This window comes from Eumetopias jubatus, unplaced genomic scaffold (assembly GCF_037043125.1).
Source record: "Eumetopias jubatus isolate StellerSeaLion01/CBP00866 unplaced genomic scaffold, mEumJub1_p1.0 scaffold_10, whole genome shotgun sequence".
Classification (NCBI taxonomy): Eukaryota; Metazoa; Chordata; class Mammalia; order Carnivora; family Otariidae; genus Eumetopias; species Eumetopias jubatus.
The window spans coordinates 82,898,687-82,912,731 of NW_028274816.1; the positions used below are offsets into that span (position 1 = coordinate 82,898,687).

At 61.6% G+C, this 14,045-nt stretch overlaps 1 long non-coding RNA gene across 2 annotated transcripts; it reads left to right on the top strand.

Annotated features, from left to right (window-relative positions):
• Nucleotides 1-264: 264 nt before the first annotated feature.
• LOC114216214 (uncharacterized) lies at nucleotides 265-3,296 on the top strand. Of its 2 annotated transcripts, XR_015769290.1 has the most exons (4): nucleotides 265-887; nucleotides 1,020-1,183; nucleotides 2,177-2,257; nucleotides 2,437-3,296. It is a non-coding gene; the product is annotated as an uncharacterized LOC114216214 (long non-coding RNA). The 2 variants fall into 2 exon arrangements; XR_003610735.2 differs by lacking the exon at nucleotides 2,177-2,257.
• Nucleotides 3,297-14,045: the final 10,749 nt, after the last annotated feature.

Sequence of the window (14,045 nt, forward strand, 5' to 3'; positions counted from 1 at the left end):
GGACCTCCCAGCGAGGGCGCTGCTGGTCACCGGGCGCGGCGCGGGGACCCCGGGGGGCACCGAGGCCTGGAGGCCGGGCTCCGGGGGCCAGGACCCGCGCCGCGACCAAGACTCAGGGGGTTGCCACAGCGACGGGCTCACGCGCGCGGTGATTGGCGAAGTGCGGGGGGGCGGGGCCCGGGAGACGCTCTCGCGAGCGCTCGGCCTTCCGGCGGGCGGGAGCGGGCGGAAGCCGGCGGGGCGGGGCTTCCGGCGCGGGAGCGCTCTCGGTCGCCGCCCCCGACCCCCGCCTCCGGGCCGGCAGCGGGGGGGTGTCCCTGTGCCTTCGGTGTCCGGGGACCTGAGCGCTTCCCCCGCCCGCCGTGCTGTCCCCCTGCCCCGGGCCGCCCTCTCACCTGGCCCCTGAGCGGGGTCTCCCTCCTGAAGCCTCAGTGGGCTCTCCACACCGAAGCCAGTGACCTTGCGGTGTGCCCTCCCTGCGATTGCCGGGTCCCCTCGGAGGGAATGGGGAGGCCTTCCCCGGCACCACTCTCTCCCCGCCCCCTGCACTCCAGTCACGCCGGCCTGCTGCTTCTGCCCACCTCCCTCCTCCCTGCCCCAGGGCCTTTGCACTTGCCGGTCCCCCGCGGCCTAGAACGCTCCGGCAGACACCTGCCCGGCTCCCACCTCCTTGGGGCATTGCTCAGCATCACCTCCCGAGCGAGGGGACCACCTGTTTAACATTACACCTCACCTTCCTCATGTCCCCATGCCCCCGGCCCTGTGTTTTCTGCACAGGGCTCGTCACTGTCCAACACGGTATCTGCTGTCTGAAAGCTGCAGGAAGGCGGAGGGTGTGTCTCGTTCAGGCCCCAGCAGGTGCACAGTAAATGCTGTATGCTGAGCAGGTAAATGAAGGCTCTTTCCGCCTCGTCCTCTTCCTCCCCACCCTGGGGTGATTCTCTGGCAGGGGAGCCAGCAGGAACGAGTGACTGCCCACGTATCAAGTGCCTTACTTTCAATATCTCACTCCGAAAAAGCTCATTCGTGTGGGAGGACCGAGGCGCTCAGGGAATCCTACCCTGCGCACACTGCCACCCTCTGCTCAGGATCCTCTGGGCTCCAGATGTGCTGATTTGGAAGAAGGCCTGGTGCCGCCCTCAAGGCTCTCGGACTGCCGGGAAAGTGATGGCTGCCGTGCCGGGTGCGTGCGAGGCGGGTGCGAGGCGCGGTGGGAGGAGAGAGGGTCAGCTTCCAGAATGGGGTCCTCAGAAGTCCCCCCGGGGGTCCCCAGAGGCCACGTCTGCTGTGAAGTGTGCACCACGAACGGCCATCGTCCATCGCGTACTCTGTGCTCCATGTGGTCCTAGCTGCCAGTCCGCGCGCGCGCGGGGTTGTCGTCTTAGGATCGAGGGGACGGGCTCAGAGAGGGCAGCCCCTTGACTGAGATCACAACACTAGTACGTGGAGGGTCCGCGTCCTCAGTCCAGCGCTTGGTGGCTGAGGAGCCCGTGCTCTTCCCAGACACGCATCCAGGGCTGACTGGAATGGCTCGCGAATGGCTTCCCTCTGGGCCTGGGCCCTGGGAGAGGAGCTCTTCGCAGGCCCTGTGGCTTGGACAAGCCCGGGCAGCCATCTGCTGCCAACCTCGTGGGGAGCAGGGCACAGGCCACCCCAGCAGCATCTGTCTTTGTGGCTCAAAGGCATTTCCTTCAGGAGATGGAGCTGCCTGGCTCCTCTCCTCCCCGCCCCCCCCCCCCAGACTCCCTCTCAGCTCCAGAGTCAAGGGTTTCAGGGCTGTGTCCGCAAGGGGCCGTGCTGCACTGTCCTTCTGGCATGGGGCATGGTGGCCTGGAACGGACATCTGGTGTCCCTCAACCCCCACAGCCAGGGCATCTGTGGCCCCATGGAACTCAGTGACGAGGAGAGCCGGAACCAGGGAAAGGCCACGCTTCCCTGTGCGCCTGCCAAGTGGCAGAACTTCCCCCGCAAGGCCTGCCTGGCACTGCCCTGGCCACTGAGGCTTCCTGAGGGCGACGCCCCGAGGGCCCTGCCGTGCCAGGGCTCCCCCTGCCAGGTGGGAGGGGTATCGGTCATCACCGGTGGGGCCAGGCCAGTGGGATCTGGAGCTTCGGGATGGTAGGGGACGGAGGGCAGCCCCTGCCCCTTGCCCACAATGTGCCCTCCTGGCTGGCAGGGGCCACCAGCTTGCTCTTTGGAAGTTGGATCTACAGACTGTGGCAGAGGGAGAAGCTGGAGAGACTGTTTCATTTTGCAGGTGGGAAACCTGAGGCTGTGTGCGGGGCATGGAGCTGCTCTGCGGGCTTTCCCAGGTCCTCAGCACAGGGCTGCCGTGGGCATCATCTGCTCCATCTCCCGAAGGAGGGACTGGGGATTGGGGAAGGGAAGTGCCGCGTTCAAGTTCTCCTGCTTCAGCCGGTTCTCTGGCTCCCACAGGCTCAGATCCGAGTTGGAGACGGAGCAGCACCCACGCTCACTTATTTCTCCGAGGGTGGAAAACAAGCCCGAAACGAGGCTGAGGATAGGGGATGCCCAGGATCAGAGATGAGCCTCCTGCCAGAAGCAAGAAGTTTTGAGGCCCCAGCCGGGCCGGGGAAGTTCGGGATGAAGGCAGCAAGAACAGCGGCAGCCACTCCGTCCTGCCCAGGCTGGTCGCTGGGAGTGGCACATCTTCACCCACGGCCTCTACCTTGGGGTTCAGACGAAGTCATCAGGGTGACCCCCACAGCCTCTGCCCTGCCAGAGCTTCCTCCCTCCTTCCATGTGGACCCTGAAACCTGTGCCAGAGGCCGGGCCCGAACACCACTCCTGACGCAGAGGGGAGCCAACGCCCCTGCACCGGCCTCGTCCATGGTCACAGGCCTTCGAGGGCTGGGCAGGGTCTGGCTGGGGGCAGGCAGAGCAGCTTGGGCTGGGCAACTGTGGCACAGGACAGACAGCCAAGGGGCAGGAGAGAGGTGCGGTCCCCTCCCACTGGGGCTCGAGGAGGCATCATGGAGGAAGGGTGTGGTCCCCAGTGTGGGAGAAGGCACGGGAGGGTTGCCGAGGGCTGGATCATCCTGAGCCACCTGCCCTCAAGGGAGGGTCTCTCTGGAAGCCAGGGTGCACATCGAGGGTGGCGGGAAAGGTTGCCCGAGCCTGGCTGAGCCGTGGGAACTTGTGAGCCCCGGGGAAGTGCTCGTGGGCTTGGAGCCTAAGGCTGCCGGGAGCACAGCCCAGCTTGGGGATGCAGCTTTTCAGCAAGTGCCTCGGAGCTTTCTTGGAAGCAGGCTGAGTATAAATTATAAATAAACAAACGAGAAGTCTGCTGGAGGGCGTGGGCCGGCGGGAAGAGGGGAGAGACCGGAGGCAGAGACCTCACTAGGAGCTGATACCCCCGAACTTGAACCCACTGCGCCTCTTCTGCTGCGCCGCCCGCCCGGCCTTGGAGGCTCGGGGTCTCCTGCGGAGGGTGCCGCCTGGGGTCTCAGGCTCTGGGAGATGACTTTTGCCAGGGTGCGGGGCAGGCCAGGTGCAGACCCCTACGTGGGAGTGGGGAGGCCCACCAGGCTCCTGCAACCCAAAGAGGTGCAGGCCCAAGTCTCCCTCGGACAAAAACAGGCCCCGTGGACACTCATCCGTGTGGGAGGTGTCTTACCAAATGTTTGAAAGGGAAAAAAAATCCCATTTTCTTAGCTTTTTTTTTTCCCTTTCTATTTTTTGATTATTTTTCTAGATGACTTCATTTCTAAGAAGGGTGTAGGGGAGAGAAGGAGGACAGAGGGAGGGAGGACACGGGCCCCCCTGAGAGCCAAGAGGGACGGTAGCAGGGGTGGAGGGAGCCGAGCAGGGTGCCTGCGGCCCAGGGAGGAGCCGAGGCCTCCTCACCGGGGAAAGTGGGCGTCCTGTCCTGACCGGTGTGCTTTCTCCTGCTGACCCTTCACGGGCCTCCTGGTCTGCTCTGTTCCCACAAGGCCCCAGAGGCCAGCTCATCCAGCAGGGATTGGCGGGGCCTCGAGGAGCTCCTTGCTGGCTCATGGCCTCTGCCCTGGGTCAGAGCGGAGAGGGGTCCCGGTGAGGCCTCCTCACCCCACACACCGCTTGGGACCAACAGAGCCCACTGGCTGGCCTCCCCAGAGAGGAGGAGTTATTGCAGGACATCAGAGGCTCTGAGAATCTTCTGGAGAGCCGTGGAGTTGCTCAGTGCCACACACTCCGGAGCAACCCACCAACCCACGGCCCGCACGTGACACAGCATGGCTGCCCCCCAGGCCACCATTCAGGGAAGCGACTGGGGCCCTTGCCTTGGGCCGCCCCCTTCTGCGTCTGTCTGCTCGGGTGAGTGTGGCGGCAGGAGTCCCGGCCACCGGCCTACGCTGGAGCTGCACGGGTACAGGCGCTGGCTTCTGCCTTCAAAGACGGGACTGTGTAAGGCAGAGAAGCCCCTCGAGGCAGGGGCTGCCCCACAACCCCGAGCTTCCCAGCGGCTGCTGAGCCCCGAGGTTGGACCTGATCCAGGCCTCTCTCCCAGCTTCTGGAGGTTGCCAGCGCCCGTGGGCTTATTGGCCGATGGGCACACCACCCAGCCTCTGCGTCCAACTTCTCGAGGCTGTTTCTGAGCCTCCGCCTCAGCCTCCCTCTGCCTGTCTCTTCTGACACCTGACATTGGCTTTAGGGCCCACCCTCATCCAGGATGAGCTCATCTGAAGATCCTTAACTTGGGGACATCTGCAAGGAGTCTTACTCTAAGTGAGTCACATTTTGAGGCTCCAGGTGGGCACATCTTTTGGGGACCACCATTTAATCCCCCCCCAAGAGGCGTGAGATATGGGCACAGAGCAGGCAGGGGCTGGGAGGGAGGGGAGAATGAGGGAAGGCAGGGGTGGCGGGTGAGAAGGACCATTTGGGCAGGAGAAACCAGCTGTCCCCAGCCCGGCGTCCATGGGTGTGGGACCTGCTGACCTCCACTTAGTTATTTAAACCCCAAGGCAGCTTGTGTCTGTCCAGATGGGTTTTTCCATCAAGGCCAGGGGTGTCCCAGCTCCAGGCAGCATGAGCACCCCATTCCCCTGAGGGCCCCTGGGCCCCCCCTACACTTAGGAACCCCGGGGTCAGGGCCCAGGAGGTGGGAGATGCCTCGCCCTTCCTGCCCAGGCCAGGCTCTCTCAAGGGTCCCCCGGTGCCCTCACCAGACTCCCCATCGCCTGGAGCTCTCCCTGCAGGCCCCCCCCGTCTCCTCCCCAGATGCTCCCTGTTGGAGTTGGAGCCATTTCTCCTGATGGGGCGCATTCCCATCCATGGCAGCCAATGCTCTCAGAGGTGGAGAACCCTCAAGATGCACGGTCCGAACCGGCGTATAAAAGCGTCTGCATACACTTTCATCTATGGTCTTGTCAGATCCTCAGTACCACCTGCCAAGGAGATACTAGCCCCACCTTACAAAGGAGGAGACAGCCCCGAGAGGCATGATGACTTACCTAGGTTCCCACTTGAACTTTGAGACTTGAAGCCCAAATGCCCCACTCCAGCCTGTAACACCTTCCCACCCGCTCCACCACACCAGGCTCAATCCACATCAGGGCTTGAATCCTCCTCAGAACAGGGAACTCACTACCTAACAAAACGGCAAATTCCACCGACAATCCCAAATGTCAGGGCATCGTTCTTCATTGAGGGAAAGCCCGTCATTGTCTGAGTAATGTGATGCCGGGCAAATTCTCCATTTCGTCCCTTTCTTGAAAAGTGGGGCTCTGCCCCCGCCCCACCCATCACCCTCCCTAGGAGCGTTTCTGGCCGCTTGAGGCCCAGTCTACAACCACAGGGACACAAGGTCGTTGGGTCATGAGATAGCTGCAGAGGGGGGCTTTGGACAGTTGTCCCCCAGCACCATGCCCGGGTCAGGAGGTGACAGGATCTGCCCAGGACCAGAGCCCAGGGATGAGGCCCGGTCATTTGGTCACCTTGGCTGCCAAGCTAGGGCCACCACGGGCAGTCACCCTGCCACAGCACAGGAGCAAGGCCACACTTTGGGGAAAAGAAAAGAAAAAAAAAAAAAGGCAACCACCAAGAAGCGGAGAGGCTGAGTAACAGCTGAGCTGAGTCACGCAGGGCCGGGCGGGCGGGCGGAGGCGGCTGCAGGGGTGGGTGGGGGCCGCCCGGGGATGGGAGGGAGGCTAGAGGGGCACGGGGCCCACCTGGCACCCTCCCCTGGGCTTCTGGAGCTGTGGAGGGGTGTGGCGCACCGGGCAGCCCTCTAGCGGGGTTCTGGGGCCTGGATCCCCAGGGGTGGAGCGGAGCCGCAGCCTCCGTCCGTCGGGGCTCAACCCCTAGCGGGCCCCAGGCCTCCGCGGCCACCTCGTCCTGCTGAGCCCAGCCTCCCTCTCCGCCCAGTGCGGTGATGGCTGCCTCCCCTGCTGTGTCCAGATGAGGGGCCCGGGGCTGAGCACATGACAGGCACAGAGCCAGGCCCCCGGCGTCTGTTCACCGTCCTTAGGAACAAGGAGCTTTGAGCTTCCCAGAGCAGGACTGTGGCGCTTGCCCAGTGGGCCCGCCCCGACCCCAGGCCCTCCCAGTGCCACCCGAGTGCACTCTCAAGGTTGTCCACGGCCTTGGGCTATGTCCTTGCCAACTTTCCCACAGGGTGCCTCAGGGTGCCGCTGAGGGTCGAGGTCCAGTGGGCCTGGGGCCGCCAGGCCAGGGCGGTTCTCCGACCGTAGCCAGCATCCTGCCCGGCAGCCTGGCCGCCGTGACCTGGCAGGAGGCTCATTGCACGACTCCTGCTGCAGCCAGGTGGGGCTGCCAAAGCCGGCATCGGGCTCTGCTCTGCACAATGCCCAGCACACAGTGCTACCCCAACCTCTGCGGGAGCCCCGGCCTCGGAGCACACAGCAGAGGTGTCGCCCATGTGCCCTGCGTGGGGCTGGCAGATGGCGCTGGCGTCCCCGCCACCCTCACGCCCCAGCAGGAAGGCCCTGCAGACGGCAGCCATCTGCCTGCTGAGGGCACCCCTATCCTGCTGAAGCTCAGGGTTTAGGAGCTGGAAGGCACCCCGAAGATGATCACCGAGGCCCTGGGAGGGGACAGACTTGCCTGGGGCCACCCAGCCAGTGGTGACAGGTGTCCCTGCCCTGCCCAGTGCCTCCAGCGCCCTGCCACGCGCCTCACCCCACGCCAAGAGCTCCTGTGATCCCAGCCCCCTCTCCCTCCCAAGCACTCCCCGCTCTCCCCACCGGCCTGCCTCTCCCGCCCCCACGCTCTGGCGGGAAGGGGTTCCTATGGCACCCCTTCCCCCGCACACACTTAGCTCACTGGCAGCCCATCTGCCCCGAGACAGTCAGCAGCAGATGCCTCCATGCACAGCGGTGCCTGAAGCGAGCAGCCCAGCACCTCCCGGACGTGAGCACTGCCAACCAGGCCCAGGGACTCACACCACACTTGGCAGAGGCAGGGGACCGTCCCACCCAGAGGGCCCACAGGGCTGGGGAACGGGGTGTGGGCTGGAATGGGAGCTGCCCGTGCAGCCCCCCACCCCCCTGCACCAGGGCTCCAGCCGCCTGGGAGGGAGTTGGCGAGTGAGCCGCTGTTAGCAGGCTGCACACTTGCAGCTCTCGGACTCCCTGGGGAAGGCCCCACGTATGGGGTGCTGCTCCCAAGCGCCCAGCCACTCCCCTCCCCAAGAAGGAGGCTGGTGGGCCCCCTGGGCAGACCCCACATGAGGCCTGGGCCCTGGGCTGGGGCTTGTGGAGCAGGATCTTCGCTCTCTGCTGGCCTCAGGCCCGGGCCTGCTGGGTCGCAGGGCCAAGTCCAGCCTCCCTCAGCTCCATCTCTAGGGACTTCCCTTACTACCAGTGGGGACAGGTGGCCGAGCAGGGTCAGGGGTCCCTGGAGCTGGGCCTCCTGGGAAGTGATGGCCATAGTCCCTGGACCCATCAACCATTTCCAGGATGCACGTGGCCAGTTGGCAAACAGCCTGGTTTCCATGGCAGCAGCCTCAGCCCTGGGTCTGGGAGGAGGGGCCGGCTGAGGACCCCCAGAGCTCAGCCTTTGGCTCCTGCCCTGCCCTCCCCAGCCCCAGGAGCAGAGCTTTGTAGCCCGTGGGTGCCCAGCCAAGCCCTGGGGTGCCAGCCCCGCATGGAGGGGAACACTGGAGGGCTGCTGTGCCCCCACCCGCTGATATGGGGCGGTGCACACCTTCTTCCATCCCCAAGAGAGACTGAAGAAGAAATTGGCTAAGCCTGGAGCTCTGGGGACTTTGGTCTGACATTAGGTAGAGTTTCCTGGTTCTAGAAGGAATCAGAACATTTCCGTAATCTGCGCACGGGACTGCAGGCTGCTAGTCGGTCTTGCTCATGGCCCCCAGCGCAGCGTCCGTGCTAGGGGTGAGGAGAGAGAGCTGGAAGGGTCTTAGTGCTGGTGTGAGCTGGCCTGGGGCAGAGGGATGGACAATTTGACCTCTGAGGACCCCATCAGCTAAGACCCCAGAAGCCATGAAAACCCAAACTCACCCCCTGTACCCCCCACCGTTTACTCTGTTTTCCTCCCCTCCCCCAGCACCCCCGCAGTGTGGGGCGAGCGTGCAGACACACACACACACACACACACACGCACACGCACACACGCCCACGCCCCCGGGCCGCCTCTGCTCCCCTCACATCTTGCATTTGTTTTGCTTCAGCGGGGCTAGAATGGGGACAAGCTGCACTCACAATTGGCAGCTTCCCCCGATCCCCCCCACGGAGGTGCCATATGTCAGTGTCATGAATAAGCATGAGGCTCCGTGGCTGGGAGGGCTGGGAAGGGGCAGCTGCCAATCACCAATGAGTAGACGTGGGGGGGCTATCACGGGTTGGGGGGCAGCTCCACCAGAGGGGCAGGCCAGGTGGGGGGAAAGCATGGGCCGCGGCACTGGTCCTGACCAGGAGGGACACAGCCCCAGGCGGCCAAGGGTCGTTCCTGAAAACAAAGCAAAAGGCATGGTGACATCGGGTGGCCAGAGTCCCCGAACCCTGTGCCTGCTGGCCAGCCCACACCACCTGCTCCAGGATGCTGTCCTCCTCCCAGGCCGCATTCCTCATGTTCCCCATTCCTGGACCTCTGCTGGGCTTGGGCTCCATCCAAGCCCCCTGACCTGTGAGTAGCCTGCAGGGCAGAGAAGGGAAGCCAAGCTCAGCCAGCGCCCCTGTGGGCCAAGTACTGAGTCGGCACGTCTGCTGGGGGCACTGTGTACTCTCACAGCAGTCCTGGGAACCAGGGATCATCAGCCCCATTTATGGGTGAGCGAACTGAGGCCGAAAAGCTTTTAAGAATCTGTCTCCGAGCCTTGGAGCTCGGAATGGCAGAGCCGCACTCGGAATGGCTAGGTCTGCTGAATCACTGCCAAAGGTTCCGTGCCTGGGCTGCGCCTGGGAGCCCTCTGCCCACTGCCCCCACCAGCCCCTCACCCTGACCCCTGCAGAGTTAACCCTACTCTCTGCCCTGCCCTGTTGGATGCCCTTATGCATCTTGGGTCCTACAGAGACCACACAGATCATGGTCCCCTGAATGCACGTTTGTCCCACGCAGCTCTGTCCCACCGCTGACCAGCAGTGACCAGGTCAGGCCTGACCCTGCAGACCCTGCAGGCGGTCATGAAGGAATGAATGATGGACAGAGGCAGGCTGCAAGGCAAGAGCAGAGCACTAGGGCCCCTGGCATGACTGCAGAGGTGCGCATCCTGGGGAGATGGAGGCCAGGCCCCGTCCACCCTGGGAACCCCAGGACCCTTCCTTCATTCTGGGCCCTGCTGGAGGCTGAGGCAGGTGACTGCTGGGGATCGGATTAACCGCTCCAGATTAATTGGCTATCCCCAGCTACCAAGACGACAGATCCTGCTTGACATTTCCCTAGATAGTTAATTGATACCCAAGTGATTTGTCATGGAGACCTTGTTATATGCCAACTAGGTCCCCTAAGCCATCAGCGTCTGTGCCCCAGAAACAAGACAGGCAAGTTAATAATGGAGCCTTAATCACGCTGTTTCCTGCTGGCATTGCAAGAATATTACCCAGAGACAAGATGGGGCACCACTGGGCAGAGGCCTTGGGAACAGAGTGTCCTAAGAGATCGCGAAGCCAGTGCACCTTCCCGAGATGGTCCCCTCCCGTTTCCCCAACTGGGTGTGTCTTCTGGTGCCAGGGTTCTGTCCACTGAGGAACCCTGTCCATGGGTGCACTGGGGCTGCTCCACTCCCCGGCTCCATGCATGGTCCTCCAACTCCAACCTCGCCACAGTGAGCATGGTCGGGCCAGGTCAGCCAGAACCGAGGGGCACGGCCCTGGCCCTTTTGCCGGAGCCTTTGGGACAGAAGGGTGCCTTTGCCTGGGAGCATAACAGGGGAGAAGGGAAGCCTGAGGCTGCTGCCAGCCACCTGGCCCCCAGAGGAGAGAGGCCCCCTGGGAACAGCACCCACACAGAGGGAGAAAGCAGGCCGCACACAGCCAGCTCTGCCCCTGGAGTGAACCAACAAGCCCGTTTTTGTTTACGGTGGTTTACGGTGGTTTCTGCCACATGTAACCTGGAGGGTTCTCAGCTCAAGTACCTAGAGGCTGTTGCCCCAGGATTTGAGCCCATCTGTAGAACCTGTGTGGTGTCTGATCACAAGAGCACAGAGGAGCACCTGGGCAGGAAGACAGCCTGGTGCAGGAAGGGGAGGCCTGGACAGAGGACCAGGGCTGGCAGGGAAGGGGATTTTTCAGGACAGCACAGCATCTGCCCTCAGGAGGAGGGGAGCAGGGTGAGAGAGGAATAGAAGTAGGGCAAAGTCTCCCTCAGCATCCCAGCCGGCAAACCAGCATCAGCTTCAGCACCACGGACAGTGGTGGCCTCGTGGCCCACAGCGCAGCAGGCCCAGAGGGAATGGCGGACCCTCCCCGGTCCCAGAGGTTCGCAGACCATGAAATGAGACGGTGCAGGCGACAGACACCCGAAGGTCACCATGGTATCCTTGCCCCTTAGAAACAAAAACTCAGCCACTTTCCCAGGTCTCCCTGATGGAAGACCAGAAGGGGCACAGGTTTCCGGGTGAGGGCAAGGGTGGGTTGTTGCTCTCGTGTACTTGTTCTCGAGAAGCCACGGGATGCTGCACACCATTCCCAGCAGGGAGCAGACCCAGGTAAAAAACTGCACGGAAACCATGAAGGGGAGATTCAACACAGGAGAGAGGAAGGTGGAGAGAGGTCCTTGGTGATGGATGTAGCAGGTGTACAAGGCAACTGAGGAGGGTGGGCAAGGGAGGAATGGCTCGGAGTTAGCTGTCTTTTGCTGTGTAATAAATTATCCCAGAACAAAGATCTAGTGTCTTACACAGTTTCTGAGGGGTTGGAACCTGGGAGTAGACTGGTTAGCTGGTTCTGGTTCAAAGTCTCTCATGAGGCTGCACTCAGGATGACAGCCGGACTGTGGACACGGAAAGCTTGACCAGGGCTGGAGGGCGCATCTAGAATATGACTCTCTCACACGGTGAGCAGCAGGTGGGCTCGCTTCCTAGCCATGTGTGCTACACAGAGCAGCTTGGGACCTGACAGCTGCCTTCCCTCCAAGTGAATGATGGGAGAGAGAGACCCATCAAGACAAAAGTCCCAGTGATCAACATGGCCAGATGATCACACAGACCCCAGGAGGTGCAGATCGCTGGGAGCCATCTTGGAGGCTGGCTACCACAGGCTCCAAGAGAAAACAAATTCAGAGATGGTCTGTTTTTCACGTACCAAAAAAGAGACTTATTCCTGTTGCAGGGTTTGGGGATGAAAAAATAAGAGGTACACAGAAAATAAACAAAACCCAAAACACAAGGCAGTTATTAAGTCCAGGAAAAACAAGAGGTTGTACAAGAAAGGAGATGGAATTATAATACGTTACTCAGCTGAGTAGTATGAGCAAAGAAATAATGCACACACTGAATTAGGATTCAGCCAAACTGAGAAGATGGGTGGAAGGAAAGTGTGTGTGTGTGAACAAATGCCCAGGAACCCCAGGGAAGGGTTAGGAAGCTGCCTTGTCCTCAGGGGCAGACCCTCCCCCACATCCTGGAGTCTGGCCTAGGTCTCCCTCCGCTGCCCTGGGGTGGCCCTCCACTGGCTTCCCCTACGTTCCCTCCCTGTGTTGCTCTAGGTCTGCTTGCCTATCCCGGACAGTGAGCCCATCTTCACTGTCCCCTTCCCCATTCTTCTGTCTGTTGGATGGGGAAGAATCAGACGGGGGTGGGCAGCCCTGTTCCCAAGCAACAGCTGTCCCTGCCCCCAGTGCCGCCTATGGTGGTAAGAAGCTGCCAGAAGTAGCTCCTGCTTCCTGGGGAGGTGAACTGGGGATAGTGGGCTGTGCTCCATCATTTCCATGACACCTTTGCCTAATTACCCAGTGTGCCGTTCATTTGGATGTCAGTGCTGCCGCATGCCTGTGCCTCTAATTAATAATTTGGTAAAACTCCATGCAGGGCCCGGCCAGGGCACTGCAGCAGGGACTGCTGAGGCTGGGACAAACCTGGAAGGGGTGGGCCAGGGCCGTGAGGAACTTCCCCGCCCCCAGCGAGTGCAGAGGCCTTGGGCTGGAACTCAGGACTCTGGCTCCTTGCCCCCAGCTGTTCCCACCAGGCCCTGAAGGCCGAGGTCCAGCCCCTTCAGGCCCCATCGGGAAGAGGCAGGAAAACAGACTCTCAGGAGTGGTGTACACCAGGACCTTTGGGCCCTGCAGAGTTGGGACCCCAGGAGCCTGGGAGAAGAGTGAGGGATGGTCAAAGGTGCTGAGGAGCCTGGCTAAAAACCGGACTCAAATGGGCCAATGCCTGTGGCTAGAGAGTAGGGGTGCGGGAGCAGGGGGTCCTTAGGACAGTTAGGACCATGGCCAGGCATCCCCCCTGAAGCCTGGCTTTGGCCCGATCATGAAGGGCCACTCCCAGCCCTGGGTGTCTCCCATTCCTGAATGGGCCAAGAGAGGGGAGGGTGCACAGGCAGGGGTCCCCAAGGTGGGGAAACCCAAGGGGCCCAACTGTGACCTGCAATGGCCAGGCCAACCCACCTCATGGGAGCCTCTTACTCCCAGCCCTTGGGCAGGGTGGGGACCTAGGGAAGGGGTGCAGAGGCTGCTGGGTTAACAGAAAAATCTATTTGGATCCAACTTGAATTATTGAGTGGCTCAAGACTTATTCTTGGCTCTGGGGCAGGCTGTGGTCTGTGAAGATGGACATCATTTCAGCCCTATTTTTAAGGTTCTGTGGGAGGGAGCTGAGACACCACCCACTCAGGGTCCCCACACACCCTTCCACGCTGGGGTGGGGGTGGAGGGGGCAAGACATGCCCCCCTGAAGCCCCCTCCTCACACCCACGCTCAATGCTTTCTGGGTCTCCTGCAAATGACCCTGGCTGGCAGGTCCCCACCTCAGCCCCTCCACCTGCCTCCATGGACACCTCTCTGCCACCACCCCTCTCCCTGAACTCCCAGCCTGGCCCATGTCTGACCCCTGCACCCCATTCCCCTAAGCCCAGTCCCCTCTGAGAAGCCCTGGCTGTATCTATGCCCGCAACCCCAGGGTGGGCGGGCTCTCAACAAATTGCCGAAACCCTCTGTCTCTTCCCCGCAACTCTGATCTGCGCTCCATGCCTTGGTTGGCCGTTGGAAGGGTTGAGGGGTCCATGGCACCCCCACACTGCTATGGGTTCTCTTCCTGGAAGCCAGCATTACCCTTGTATCAGAGCCAAAGATATCACAAGAAAACTACAGACCAATAACCTTTAGGAATATCGATCTAAAAGTCCTCAACAAAATACTAGCATATCAAATTCAGCAGCATAGTAGAAGGATTATACATCCATGAGCAAGTGCAATACACCCCAGAAATGCAGAGTGGCCCAAAATACAAAAATCAACCCACATGACACAGCACATTACAGAGTGAAGGAAAACGGTCATTGCGATAGGTGCAGAGGGAGCTGGACACACCCAAGCCCCGTTCGTGATCAAGACAGAGAGACTGGGAACAAAAGGGAGCTCCTTCAACCCAAAAAGGGCATCCGTGAAGAGCCCACAGCCCACAC